The sequence below is a fragment of the Montipora foliosa genome, chromosome 13 (assembly GCF_036669935.1).
Source record: "Montipora foliosa isolate CH-2021 chromosome 13, ASM3666993v2, whole genome shotgun sequence".
Taxonomy (NCBI): Eukaryota; Metazoa; Cnidaria; class Anthozoa; order Scleractinia; family Acroporidae; genus Montipora; species Montipora foliosa.
The window spans coordinates 18,811,415-18,823,314 of record NC_090881.1 but is presented as its reverse complement, the minus strand read 5'-3'; positions in this window follow the sequence as shown (position 1 = coordinate 18,823,314).

Sequence of the window (11,900 nt, the reverse complement as noted above, 5' to 3'; positions counted from 1 at the left end):
ATTATCATGACGTGTTAGTTTTGTATGTGCACTCGGAATCTGAGTTTATGTCGAGGTATCAAGAGCTTCCACAGAACTACAGACCAAGACGTGTCAAGTCATTCGAGTATAAAGGTCACACTTACCTAGCAGTAGCAAATGAAAAAGGTTACAGCGCCGTGTATAAGTCAGGTCTAAAGTGGTTCTAAGGTAACTAAATGTAGAATGGCTTTGGAGTGGAACTTTTCAAAGATTTATCAAATAGGACGACTAAACCTCATATGAACTAAATTACATGTTCGTCAGTCATGAAAATCAACTGATAATTTGAGGCTGCTTTTTGTGGCCTCAACACTTGGCTTTTAATTCCAAACGCGGACTCACACAAATAATTTCATTTGAAGGATTTCTTAATCTAGATCAGGTAAATTGGCTTATTTTAAGTTGTTACCTTTGTAGTTTTTTCTTCGTTGAACAATTTTTTCTGAGAAATGGTATCATAACCAACTTATAAGTTCTTTCAAGTGGTCAGTCTGCGTTCAGGTTAGGTTTGGTTGGTCCCCCCTGAAATATTAACTTTGCTCGTTTGTGTGTGAAGAAAGTCAAGGCTTTTTTTAAGTGGAGATCTTCTTACGTGCGATAATGATAATTTTATCGGGTTTTTTGGTTATTTTGACCTATCGCAATGTCTTAGATGGAAATATTCTTAAACTTGATTTCTATTTGTGAACAATCGCTTTGACGTTTTTGCTTAATTCCTCCAACCCTGTAAACAAATAATCACCGTTCACATGCATAGTTCACTTTAATTGAACCCGTCATCGGGTGGAGTAATTTGAACAAGCATGAAGTATCACACTCTACGTATCAACTCTCATGATAGGTTTTAATATTACGATTAATGATGTTAACGAGTAAAATCCAAGGTTATGTCCTTGGGTATGTGCGGGTAGTGTTGTTTATATAAATGTGCGTAAAAGAGCGAAGAGATCACGACTACTAGAGTAAGACAATTTGAGAAGAAGGATCAGTTCCATTTCGTAACTTTTCCATATCTTCTCTTTGCTCTTCCAAAAAAGGAACTGTATACAAAGTGCATTTGCAATTGATCAAAATGAACGCAATGGCGTTCTGAGTTATGTCAAAAAAATGTGTTAGATGCTTTACACAGAAAAATACAGCACACATGTTTTATCTTTTGACAGAATGTTAGTTTGATAGTTCTTAGCCATTTCTTTCAAACCCAATAGCCCAATTTCGATATATTAAAATTCAGTTTTAGACAAAAGGCATCACGAAACTCATACAAATCCTTCTTTTTGTTCCCCAGAACCGCAAAATCTCGCTTATTGTTTTAAGTTGAATTTTCAGTCAATCTGTCGAAATTACAACCGGACACCCACGATCATGCGTTCCTGATCACAATTTAAGTACTGCATGAATAACTGTAAAATTTTAAATATGACCAAAGAATCTACAGTCGATCCGAACAGTTCCAGTTGGGAGCAAACCAATCTGTTGATCTCTGTTGTGTGTGTGACAAACACAGGCGTGCCGTTCAACAAGGGAGTACCCCAGCTAATATTCTAGGCGGGACTTCAACCTGCGATTTCAAGATTTCAATTCAGGCACATCAACCAGTCATAAACGAGGCCTCCGGCATAAGCTCATGGCTAAGAACACGTTTCGATAAAGTGTGTAATTTCTAAGATTCTAGAGTTTGCGAAATACTCCTGTGATCTTCAATAATTACAGGGGTAGCTCACTTGGTGTGAGGTAATAGACAAATCGAACTCCACTGCTAGGAGATATGTACACCAGATTTAATCAAAGTTCAAAATCTCAGTTTCCTTGAGTTACAAAGTATCGACAATTTGTAGAATCGACGATAATTTTACGATGTAACAGCAGTTTTACAAGTAGATTTGTAGCGATCAGTAGTGAAAGTAGCAGAACAGTGGTAGCGGTGGTAGTAATATAATGGTGATGGGTTCGAATTCGGTCGACGACTTACGCCAAAAGGTAGCTTGATAGGATATCCATTGATAGATTATAGCAACTAGTAGATTCTACGATCGCTGAACAATAATAGCTGAATACACCTTAAGAGTACGCAATTTTATAATAATGCCTCAAGTGAATAAAACTAAGGAGTTGTCTAAAAACGTGCACTCTACAGTTTTCTAAATTTCCTCACGGAACATGTACAAGCTATCGATAAGCATGACACCGCAAATTCCTAAGGAAATTGTCATATTGAAGCACGTTTACCCTTTAAAATACTATTTATAATCACTAGAAAATTCGTGAGAAAAACAAAATTAGAAAAGTAGGCGTTTCAAAACTAACATATAGATATGTACTAACTGCTCGTCGAAATCATAAGATAGCACGCGTAAAAGCGGTAACATTGCAAAATAGTCAATAATAATTATGTATGGGGAACTACAACAGGTTGCAAAATTAGTGAGACACTCCCGTTAAAAAAAAACACCCTTTTTGCTTTCAATACCCACTGGATCTAGAACTTTCAACCTTTCCCACTTCCCCCCTCCCTCTCCCCTTTTCAAGGTTAATTGTTCAAGTTTCCAGCACTTTTTTGCTCTGCTAACAAAAATTGATAAGGGGGTAGGGGGGAGGGGGGCTGGAGTGTGTGAGGAAAATTGGGTAAGTCAATAACGTCCCAGAAAGGTGAAGTGCGTCTGTTAATTTTGAAACCTGTTGTTGCATAGGATCCTCAGTTGTGCACCACTTATTAATAATATTGTATGATATTGAAAATTGTATACTGACCATTTTAAGGACGGTGCCTACCATTGTTATTGTGCATACGTTCTGCGCATCTTGAGATACTCGGGTTTCCTATCGGTGATGCTCACTAATACAGGGATATTTTGGAGCGGTTTAAAACTATCCGGAGAAAGTAAATCTTAGTAAGTACTCTTGGTATCCAAAAAGAAAATTGGGGGGGGGGGGGGGAGTAACCGTGCATTTTATGGAGATAATTAAGCTTCAGTTAGAGAAGTTATTTCATGAATTATCTTTGAAAAATGCGTGGTTACCCCCAATTTTCTTTTTGGATTTCAATAACACTTGTTAAGATCTACATTTCCTATATAATCATAAACGTGGGCAAAAATATCTTTGAATTAGCAGGCACCGTCCTTAAACATACTTATTACGAAAACACGACAAAAGTGTTATTAAAAATTAGGTATGGCGTTTTTGTTAACTGCTATGAGTCATTCTTTGCTTCTAGTGAGAATTAAACAAGTAAATAAAACGAGTTATGAAGTATCTTTTCTTGTTGTTTTTCTTTTACCTGTGAATGTGTAGTAACCTTGATTTCATGCAATACTTCCTCCGTTGACAACTGCTGAGTTTTTTTAGTCCTCCATAGTCCTCTTTATGTATGTATATCTTCCGTTCGAGCGTTTTGTTTTACTTGACTGTCAGATTGACTGGCATAATTTTCCACTGTAGAGACCATAAAGTGCCCGGTTCTTGTGAGGGATTGGTTATGTCACCCTTTGGGCAAATAAAAATTACGGCGGTAAAGCTGAGCAGATACAAAACACAGGTCAAAGGTCATTGTTTTACCAATGCAGAAACAACCCGAACCGTTTACAAATGTTAACATTTGCCCCAAAAACTTTTGTTTAGGACTAATTAGGCCTAAGGTTAGCTTTAATGGTTGCTTAGGATACGTTGTCTTTGCAAAATAATGACTTGCGACCTGGACCTGTGACCTGTGTTTTGTACCTGCCAGGTAACACTTCCTTGGGGATAATTCTTACGTGACGTCAAGGCGATGTTGGTGTCCCAGACTACTCTAGGAATTGAGTTGGAGAGGTCTTTCCATTCGACCAAATACTTCGAAAAAACCGGGTAAGGAATCGGATGGTACAGAAATATCCCGGAAACAAATTTCGAGAATTTGGGTTATCTCGTAAAGTGGTCCTAAAGGTTCCGGAATTCCGGAACAACTGGAGTGAGCGGCCAACCGGCAAATGCTGTCCCATTCGCCAGATGAAATTACCGAAATTTTAACTGAAAAGCGCTTCGAGTCTTTCGGAAACATTTTCTCTTGTTTCGAGATTTTCGAAAATTTAAGGTAGCTCCGAATCGCCTCGCTATTCTCTGATTTCACGCAATTTCAGTGGTGTCCTTGGTTCCTTTGTTTCCACTATTTGTGGGAATATCAATCAGTATCTCTCCATATTTTCAATATGCTTTTATTTTCTCACAATGAGGCTGGGCTGCCTGCAATGAGTTACGATTCTCAAAAGCTGGTCAATTCTTAAAATTTGTCAATAATTCATAACACGAACCGAGATTATTAATACCGTTTAAGTAATTTCATATAAAATAATTATATACACTTCCAATTAGTATAATATTCAGCTTTTCAGGTACTGACTTAAAACCCCGCTTTGTATACTTTTTACTTTCCTTTCTAACCTGCGATCAGGCTCTATTTTACTTTCGCGTGGTACGTAATGTGGAGTTCGCGAAACGAAAAATAGAGCCTGACTAAATTCCTCTTCGAAATTCCTTCCGCCCACTTTTTTTGATTGATTGACATGTCCTTCATTGGCCAATCAAATTTACTTTCATTGCACCAATACACGTGTGGACGGCAGATTCACGCTATTTTGTTTAGACCAGAGTTAATTACCGTGGGAGGAATATTATAAACGAATTCGAAAGTTACCGTTTGCTTTAATTTGAGAAAAACACATTTAAAGCATGGGGCTTGTTTTCGACGTCTCTATTGCGGCAAAGGCCGGTGTAATTCTCCCTCCGAACTTCACTGAATATGCTATCTTTTAAGCTTGACATCTTAATTTGTAACTGAGATAACCTAGCATTTTGTCGTTGGACGGTTTGGCAATAGATTTTTACAGAAAAAAAAAAGAGAAATACATTATTCCTTTAACGTGTTTGCCCATGAAGGTTTCTTTGGTGATTTTTTCGGGTAATATCTTCAGTTGCAGTGTATTTCTAGAATTGCGCGCAGTAAAATCATGATAAGTTCGGCTGTTATTTTTATTTTTTTGATGGAGTACGAACAGTAAGATGGATTCGCAAAGTTTCTTTTATTGTTGTACAATTGATCTCTCTGGAAACATGCAAATTTAAGTTTCTGGAGTGCGAGTTTTTATAGGTTAAATCAACTGGAAATATTATGAAGTGTGCAAACAAACCGTGTCATGTACAGTAAATAAATAAAGCCGTTTGATACACAGATATTCAAAACATGCATTCGTGTAACTTGCGATTTTATCGGCATCTCCTCCTCTTGATATCTATGTCCCTTGTCTCATCCAGGAAACCAATATGCATCGGCTTTCATTGCCATTTGAAAGAACCAGCTATTTAGCTTTCAAAACATCAGGGAAGTTTGTGCCACAGTACTTTCAACCCCATGGCCACAGAGCTCGACAACGGAATCGCTAATTTCACTCGTTCCAGAGATTCAAACCCGATTCTGGACAAGTTATGAGATGTTTCAGATGGCATATCTCCATTTATACAAATAAAATCAAGTTGCACCGTCCACGGCATTGTAAGAACAAAAGGGAGCAATTTTTTTCGTACACTTATGGCGGATTCAGCTGTCCAACCTCCTCTGTGGCGGATTAGTCTCGAGGACTTTGCGAGAGCTCCGCGAAATCACGATGGCATTTTCACTTCCGGCGTTTCAACAGCCAATCAAATCACGAGTTTGGTCGGCCAAATTTTGGCCGACCGTCTGGAATTCTTGAGAGACTTTTGGTCAGGCCCAATTTTAGCGAGCGACGAGATAAGAGAACATATGGGCGAAGCTAAAAATGGGCCTGATCGCAGGTTATTTCCTTTCTAGTCTGCTACACAGCCGTTTTTAGTGTCGTCACGCAACGCTCCTCCCCAGTAACTCCTCATTAGCGGGGAGGAGCGTCGCGTGAAGACACTAAAAACGGCTGTGTAGCAGATTATTTCCTGTCTTGTTTTTGGTCAGAACAGAGATCGACGTCAGTACCAAAAAAAAAATCTAACTTCTTCAAATTCACTGTGTGTGTGGCCTACCTTCCAAGAGAAAGTAAAAGGTTTTCATTCTTCAGTGTTATCGACAGCCTTTTCTGTTAAGTCAGACAGAAATCAGAAAACTGATGTCTCATATAAATTAAGCCTGGTTTACACTACGACATAAGCATAAGCATAACGAAGTTCACACTTGTTGCATAAGCATAAAAGAAGTGACATGCGCAAGCGCAGTTAGCTCCAGACAAAAAAAATTCACAGGAGAATGAGACGAGCCACGTTCCAAAATGGCGGACGGCCTTGTGCCTATGTTAATGTTGCACCGCTTTACACAATTATTAATGTGACATAGAAGCATAAGCATCAGTAAGCAAAAGAAATTGGAAACGATTCCTTTTTCTTATGCTTATGTTACTCCCGGTTTACACAGCTGATACTTATGCTTATGTTTATGCTTATGTCACATTGTGAACCAGGCTTTAGTGATACGTATTTTAACCTGGTTTTCAAGTGACGTCATCGCCGCAATGTTGGTGGACGAAAACAAAAGATCTCTCATTAGCTCCTTTTGATTGTCCACCAGCAATTGCACATTGCACCATTGTTATCTGTGTCTCTAGAGACTGGTTGCAAAGCACCAATACACAGTCACTTTCGTCTTCTCAAAGATGCGTCCTTTTATGAACGAGACATGTGACAATAGTGGCCGGGTATTCTAGAATGTGAGAGCGATTTTCTGATGTGTCCCTTAGCCTGGTATTTCTTTTGTCCTTCTATGACCACATAGAAAGAAAACAATACGCATACTAGCAAAAGCATCTTGACGCGATATAAACACAGTAGACGCGAAACGAACTTAGCTGTCGTTTCGCACAACTTTCAGCGATATTGTAAAATCTCAGGAGGTCAAATCATGACTTTTAAACTCGTTGTTTTAAACAGAAACATTCAAGTCCGCGGAAACTAGACTCACATTTGCTGGTCATAATATACACGGGCAACAAAGTTCTCTTTACTTACGCTCACTATTTGGGCGCTTTAGCACGACGATGGTACTGGTAGTGCCGAAGAAAACTGACGTCACTTTGAAATTCAACATCTGCGCCTTCGTGGCAGTCCATCTTGGTCGCACTTTACAATGTTGGTAGCAACACTGTTCAAGAAAATGTTGACGCTGTCGCCAAATCGTTGCATTTAGCAATTTCAAGTAACTTGTTGTTTTGCGCAAGACGAGACATGATGTGAAAAGCGTGCTGCACGTATGCACGTGGATACCGTTTTTTTTTTTTTTTAATTCTTTACCAATAAGTCCTTCAGCGTGCCTTTTCACTCTACGCCTGCTGAAGCGCCCTATCACTGGGCAGAGAAACAGTTTAACATTCTTTAATTGGTAATCTTGGCGTCTGGAGCAGAGTTAAGTCCTTATTTAGCGGTTATGAAGTTCATAGATGGTTTTCAAGTGACATCATCGCCGCCATGTTGGTGGACAAAAACAAGATCTCTCATTGGCTTCTTTTGTTCCTCCACCAGCATTTGTGCATTACACCATTGTCATCTCAGTGTCAAGAGATTGGTTGAAAACCACTTATTCATTTGGTGCCTGCTTGGTTCAAGAGAGGTTTTGCCAGAATCTAGTTCTACTATGTTTCAAAACTCTGATGCCCAGTCTTAATTCCAGGTGGTACGCTTACACTGAGTCTCTACACTGAGTTTTTTCCCTACTCTGCACCGAGAAGTTTTTCTCCGGGTACTCCGGTTATCGCCTCTCCTCAAAAACCAACTTTTGACTTTATTTGTGTTAATATTTAAATTCAGTTTACAGTGTCTGCAATTAGTGATTCAGCGCTAGAATGACTAGACACTTAAATAAAGTTCCTTTCCTTCCGTTTTTTACCGTAGGACTAGCCACCTGCCATTTCTTTAATTGCCACTCCCCGTGAGGCCAATGAATAAATAATGCCTTCAAAAGAGATCTTAACTTGTATAAGGTCGGCAAACGTTATGGTGTCTGATACTCCAAACATGAGACGCTGTCGCCCTTTTGTTCTCCACTTGCTGGTTATCTGCTTTTTTTGGCTGGCTTGCCTTAAGAGCAAAACACTTGCTAATCAAGGTGAGAAAAAAGTTCGTGTCAACATCTAATTCAGGAACTCTAAAAGAGCATGGAAGCTGATGCGATGCATATCATAGTTCTGATTTATTTCTAAACTAAGTTTGGCAACTTTTGTAACATTAGGCATCAATTCATCAGAAGCCATTCCGACCTAGAAATTAGATAATCAATGCTCTGGAGACAAAACGGTTTTGAAAAAGAGATTACAAGAAAAGATAATATGTCATAAACTCCAAAGTCACGTGAATATCATGCTTTCTTTTAAGTTTCCTTACATTTAAAAAAGCATTGTCTGTCGTTAATTTACTGTTTCATTTGTTTCATTTGAGCAGTATGTGAAGCCCTGTTACTCCAGTTGCGTCTAACGGCAAAAATCTCAAGCTTTTGAAAAGCCTTTCAAACTCGGAAGCCATAGGCATTGACAAAATCTCTGGAAATTTTTTGAAAATTGCGGCTTATGCTATTTCTCAATCATAAACATATGTATTGAAAAACGCCAAAGTCTCAAGCAGCTTCCCTGACGATTGAAAAATTGCCAGGGTCTTCCCTCTCAGTTTCAAAAAAGGGCCAAAAACTGCACCAGATAATTACAGACCGATCTCTATCTTGCCAGAAAAAGCAAAATAATGGAAAAAAATTATCTGCGAACAAGTATATGAGTACCTTACATCTAATAATACTAAGTTCTTTGGGATCATCAATTCGGCTGCTGCAGCTCTCTTAGATAGCTCAAACAGTTGGTATGTTAATATGGATAGAAGGGTGCTAACTCTTTTTTCAGGCCGAGCCAATTTCCCGCGAAATATTTTTCCAAACCTATTCATTTTATATTATTTCTCGCTAAGTGTTGCATCTTTTTTGTCCAAATGAAAGCTGAAAATAAAGATTATTTATTGATCTTTCAGTTGACATATTTTTATGGAATGTAATAGTCTCTCTCAATATTTGCATAACAATCATAACACAAAAATTGCCACGCACACAACAAATTAAGTTGGCATTTACTTCTTTGTCGAATTCTCATGCACAACACTGGAATTTTTAGTTATTGTAAAAAATCTTTCTCTATTCGTTAGCAATCATCCTTTCAAATTTCAGAGAAATCAATCTAGCTGTAAATAATTTACGCACTTTTTTCAATGTGGAGACGAAAGGTCAATATGATATGGGGCAAAATTGCGCAAGTTTGAGCGATGAAGTTGCGTGTGTAACACGTTCTCAATATTTCTTACTGGGTTACCAAACCCAGTCGGAATCTGGGCTTCATTTCGTGGGGTTTTTTTTTGTTATTTTTTTTACTGGGTTGCCAAACCCAGTCGGAATCTCTGTTTTATTTCGTGGGTTTTTTTGTTATTTTTGTTATTTTTTTCCGTGTTGGGAAAAGTCTTGCCTGTCACTCCCCTGCTAAGTGGTGTCTTTGTGCATAGAGTCTTCTCTGCGTATTTTGTTAGGTTTGAGGGGGCTGGGGTAATACGTAGCTTGCTCTGCACAATTAACCTGTGATGGCGTCGAAAGTCATTGTAACGCGAATGGCGTTTTAGTGCATCTTTAAAGAAAATATATCCATATGGAGCTCAAGAATGGAACGTCAAGACAGGCGGTGAAACATAAAGATCTGGAATCTTAAAAGCGACGAGTAATGGACTTCGACAGCGTGAATCTTTCGCCCGTCGAGCCGAAATTAAAATGAGCTGTACTTCTAATATTTCGCCAAGGTGGTGTTACGTACAACACTGAAACCAAATGGAAATTTCCCTGGTAACTTACGGGTGCAACAAAGACATAGAAGGAATCGAACACCACAAAGAGATCTGTCATCTCTGTTGTGTGTCTCACAGTGTTCACTGAAGTCGCATCTATTTAAAGTTTGCCTGTTTGTCTGGCTAGTAACATTCATTTTGTTCTCAACTCTGCAAAGGTTAAAAAAATTGGAAATGTCACAGTGAAAAATTATTTGAATGAAAGCTTGTTGTCTCTTTTGTGCTTTATTATGTACGGTCAAGGTTCTTTCGAAAAGGGTTTGATGTGAACTTTCAGAAATTTATTTGATTGCATATGCTTTGTGATTGTGTGTTTCGCTTGCACGCACGCAACTGAAATAGGAAGGGTTTCTTGCCTCTTATAGCAAATATGTTGCTTGTTTCAATAAATGTTTCGCTGGAAAATATTTCTGTGAAATTTCCAGCTTTTGTAAATTTATCATGTTGTGTAATTTTCGAGCTTAGCAAATTTGCATACATGTGTTGAAATGTGATACGGGGAGAATTTTTGTGGTAACGCATAAGTCACGAAAACAAACAGTTCTGTTGGAAGCGTGCTTGAGTTTCAACAAAATGACCCCCAAAATCGACAAAAGATTGTGACGCTGATTAATAATAAAGTAGCTGCTATTACCAAAACGATTGAATTACCTGGTGATAAATAATCTCGTCTTGGAGAGTAAATTTTTGACTTTCCAGAAACAATGGTCAACCTCAAGAGTTGAGCGATTGTGATCTTTGTGTTGAATTCGCACATTTCTTGTCAAAAAAATAACACTTGAAAGAAAAGAAAACTGACAAAAACAAAAACCTGGTATCTTGGCATCATTTGAGACAGGTGCTTCACTGTTTCGCGAGTAAACATGCCACGGTAACTTGATCACGGCGCCCACTGAATTCGATGTGCGATTTACTCGGTGCAACCAACAGTACACTAACAAAATTCAACTTAACTAAAATCTCCCATAATGTTTTTCGCTGATCGTTCGTGGTTCAAAATTAATGTTGTTTTCATGTCGTAAATTTTGTTACCGATGACAAAATATTTAATTCTCGATCGACCGTCCTGAAACTTCCTTTTGCTGTTCCTAAAAACTGTGTATCCATGTTTATTTACTTTAACATCAATATTTGTTTTGCATATTTAGCAAGCTAACAAAATCTGTATCTTGCTTGGTTCGCATTTGATAGCGTCAAAATAGAATTTTCGGTCCTATGCTTCTGTTTATATGAAGTGGTATATCTTTTAGGTCGCCAATCCAGATACTAACCCCGCCGGACAGGCATTATTTTCAGTGAATTTTTGTTTACAAACCTGTCAGATGCCCAGAGTGCACGCTTACACTTGTGGTGAAAAGAAGTTGTGAGGGATCTTGAAAATGATCAACATGTCAGCCCAGAAGCCAATGTTTCTCGATTCCCTTCTATTTTCTTCAATCTCTCTGGGTTCAGTACTTTGCTAGCAACCACATGTCTTCTCAAGGGCTATTTATCCAAGACTTCTTCCATGGCACTACAATATACAACACCAAAACAATATCGTTTACTGTTACAGCTACATATTATGCACCTGTCACTGTAAACCCTCACCCCGGGGAAACATGGGGCATTAGCCACAAAGCAATACCAAACAAGGATAATGCGCTACATACAGGGGACATATTTTTGGGTCTAATCCCTACCAAAATGAGGATAATCCCCCACCTAAAGGGGACAAAAAAACTCCTAGTTTAAACCCGCAGTATTACTTTCAGAAGTCAAGAAGGATTAATGAAGGGCAAAGCCCTTAAAACTTCTACGCACTAATTCTTCAAGAACAACTTTTGAAGAGAACATTTACAAATTCAAATCACGTCTCCGCGCTAGAGGCTATCCTAAACGTCTGATTGAGGTACTCCTATCAGACATCAAATTCACAGAAAGGGAATCAGCGCTGAGGCAAAGGTATTAAATCCCTAAGGGTTTCTTGCTCTTTGTGACTCAGTATCGCCCGGCAATGCCAAACCTTAAACATATTTTATCAA